This window comes from Orycteropus afer, unplaced genomic scaffold (genome assembly GCF_000298275.1).
Source record: "Orycteropus afer afer isolate SDZICR_OR568_19922 unplaced genomic scaffold, OryAfe1.0 scaffold00445, whole genome shotgun sequence".
Taxonomy (NCBI): domain Eukaryota; kingdom Metazoa; phylum Chordata; class Mammalia; order Tubulidentata; family Orycteropodidae; genus Orycteropus; species Orycteropus afer.
The window spans coordinates 356,598-360,544 of NW_006922032.1; positions in this window are offsets into that span (position 1 = coordinate 356,598).

A 3,947-nucleotide genomic window follows, 5' to 3' on the forward strand; every position below is an offset into this window, starting at 1 on the left:
TGGTCCTTTCTTACAACACAACCAAAATAGGTGAGATGAAGTCTGGCCATTCTTGCTTCCAAAGAGCATTCTGGCTATACTTCCTCCAGGACAGATCTGTTAGTTCTTTTAGCAGTCCACAGTACTTTCAGCATTCTTTGCCAGCACCACAACTCAAAAGCATCAACTCTTCTTTGGTCTTCCTTATTCATTATCTAGCTCTTACATGCATATGAGGCAATTGGAAATATCATGGCTTGTGTCAGGCGCACCTTTGTCCTCAGAGAGACATTCTTGCTCCTCAGCACTTGAAACAGTTCCTTCGCGCTTGACTTTCCCAATGCTACACATCGTCTAATGTCCTGACCGCTGCTTTCATTGGCATCAGTTGTAGAACCAAGCAACGTGAATTCCTTGACAACCTCAATCTTCTCTCCATTTATTGTGATGCTGCTCATTGGTCCAGTTGTGAGGATTTTTGTTTTCCTTATATTGAGACTTAATCCATAGTGCAGACTGTATTCTTTAACCTTCATCAGTAAGTGCCTCAAGTCATCCTCACTTTCAGCAAGCAAAGTTGTATCATGTACAAACTCTTAAATGGAAAACCAATTTGCTTTGTAAACTTTTAACTATGTCACAATAAAAAGTGTGTTTTTTTTTTAAAGAACAAGAAGAATAGGGTTAGGGTTATAAATGGAAGTGTTTCAGGAGGAAATTTGCAGGACTGGGCCAAAGAAGAACCTCTTTGGCCATTCAAGAATTTTTTCACTGTGAAATTTAGCAGAAGATGGGTTCTGAGCAGGATAGCATTCTTGCAGCACAATGATGATGATAGACATGGCTGAAACCCAGTGTAGTATGGAAGAGCATGAATAACAGCATGAATAAAAAATGAAACTCACAGTTGACCACCAGGTTCTCTGAGGCCAGCTAAAATATTACAACTCTTCAGAAGGATTGAGGTCCAGAGAGCATTGTATGTGCAAGAGGAATTTGAGAATTTATACTAATGTCACCTTATTTGTGTCCAAAAGTGGTACAACTTTTGACATCTGAGGTACATCTATATTCTATTGCACCTGTAACACTGCTTTATATTTACTAGGTATGAAATAACTATTTGCTTTGTTCTTTAATAAACCATGTCCTGTCCTGCCATCCCGTCCTTGGTCACCACCACTCTGAGTTGGGAAATATTTTATTGACTTCAAGATAATTTTATTTAAAAAAAGAAGAAAAAAAAATTGGACTGAAACCACACCCACTAAGCAAAATGAACAATCTTATGAATTAAAAATTGTAATAAAAGAACTGAGGATATTATTTTGTTGTTGCTATTGTTTTAATGATTTTTTTTCAATAGTGTGATGAAGTGAGTTGCATCACATGACTTTTCTAGCCATGTGGTTGTTTTTGTTATGTGCTGTCGAGTCGGACCCTACTCATAGCAACCTCTCCTTGGGTTTCCGAGGCAGTATCACTATGGAAGTAGATTGCCCAACCTTCCTTCTGAGGAGTGGCTGGTGGGTTTGAACTGCCAGCTTTCTGGTTAGCAGTCAAGTGCCTTAGGCACTGTGCTACCAGAGCTCCTCTTTGTAATTCTCACAGGATTACTGAATGGGACCATGCAAATATCTGTCAACTTGGCTGAGCAGCTGTAGTAATTATTTCCTATAATGAGACAGGCACTTAACTCCCTGTTGGAATTTGCCATAAGAACTTGAGTAGCTGCTTTTATACTTTTCGTTGTTAAAGTCAGCCACCTGGGGTATTTCTGTTGGAGCAACACAAAGTAATCTTCTGGGAAAGTTCACTCTCTTTCAGGAGTGTAGAACTCTGATGTTGGGATTGGTTAGTTTTGCCACTCTGCCAGGCTTAAAATGACCCTTCCTAGAGGCAGAGGGAGAATCTCACTGCCAGCTGAGTGAGATGCCTGGCTGACAGCGGCAGTAGAACCAAGAGGCACAGACAGAGCAGGAGGCTTACCTGGCCCACAGAGGCAGAGGCCAGGCCGAGAGGCCAAGGGCCAGAGAGGCATGTAAAAGGGCACAACAGAGGGAAGACTATCCGGATTGAAGAACTGTATCCTGAGCACGTACTTGAGCTGTAATCTGTCGCTACTCTAATAAACCCCATAATCTGTGAGTTCTTTGTGGCCACTGCAGCGAATTTTCCAACCCAGCAGAGAAGTGGTGGTGTCAAAGTTGATAAGAAGGCTAGAGGGTGGAGGGTGGTGGTGTGTCTGGCCTCATAGGAACAGGCCTGCTGATGGTGATTCTGTCTTCCTCCTGTGTAGTTAGGGGAGGTCAAAAGATGCTGCCTCCCTGCCCCTTTAGCAAGTAATAACAAGTAAAGAAGGTAGCAAAAGAAGTAGGAAGGGCATGCGAAATTTCCAATATGTGGAATTTTTTAAATTACCACACAGCAAATGCAAATTTTTGCCTGCAACACATTGCTGTCAAAAGAAATCGATCTCTTTGTGAATTATAATACTTAAGCTCTGGCCCTTCTGAGGAAATGCACCTGCAGCAGAATGACAAATGAGGGGAGGCCAATTCTTTGGCACATGGTCAGTAAGGTTACAGGAACCTGTTTTGAAATGGAAGGAGCAGAGATTCCTGAATGGTAGAACTGATTAAATTCATATTTTTCAGGAGTTCTCAATTCTCTCTCAGATATTGCTTAGACTTACTACCTTTGTAATTTCAAAGATAAATTATAAGGATTTGTAGATTATTTGCAGATTTTAATTCTAAAGCACTATGGCCCTTTGGCCAACCATAATCTTCTAATTATACCTCGTATGAGATGACACATGGTTCAGCTTGTAGCTATCGAGATGATAGCAGAAGCAGGGACTGAGTCAACTACAGAGTTCTTTCCAAACTGAGGATAAATCGTCTTTGTTGCAAGGCATCTTCCTAGAGAGAGTGGATTTGGTGATTCTATTTGCCTCCTAATTTATGATGAAATATGTCCTGAAATACTTATCTTGTCCTACACTGAGTTTCTGCATACAAGGATTGTATCTTCCATCCCAGATTAATTTTTTTCCTTCATTATCATCCATGTTTACATTAAGTACTTTGCTACCTAAAACTACCAAGTTGGTAAATAGATAAAGAATGTCTGATATATCCAAACTGGCTGTAAAATATTTCACAAACACAATTGATTCAGCAATTCTTCAATAAAATTCATCTGACAATGTGCATTCTCACCTTCTCTATTTTATACATAAATATGTGAAACATATTTGAATAGTATCATTTGTGCTATTGTAAATTATGACTATCACTTAACAAATCAAATGGCAATATTTCATCTTATTGGAAGTATACTTCCATGCTTTCACTCTTCCCCTTGTTTTACTTTTATGATTAATTTATCTTATGATAAATTAGCTGCTAAAAGGTCTTTCCTAATTTTATGTGGAAACTGACATGTGTTTGGAAATTCTTGTCAGTGTAAAAGTATAAAAATATAAATACTGTATTACGAGTCTATTCTCTATAACATGTTCACAAGCAGATGGCTAGGAAGAAGTATAGCAGAAAAAATACTGAATGATGAACAGTGATTAAATCAGCTTTGTGTGTTGGGGTTGTAGGTTTGTTTCCTCTTCTCCATTTGTAAATTCTCTTGTATAACAAGTAAATAAAAATAAACAGTAGCCTCCTACTCATCAGATGGTTAACAGAGGCATCTTTGGATGTTAGATTTTGCAGATTATTTTTATTCTTTTCATTTTAGTTATATATATATATTTTTTCTAAACTTATGACAATGAACTTATATTAACTTTATTATCCCAAAAAATATCAGCTGTGAAATTCTCATGAAAAAATATTTTTAGGTGGAAAACTGCATAGGTCTTATTCGAATTTATATGTAGCTTTTTTCTTCCATAAGCAAAAAAAGTGACTAGAATACACTTTGAACTTCATTAGTTTTATGTATATATA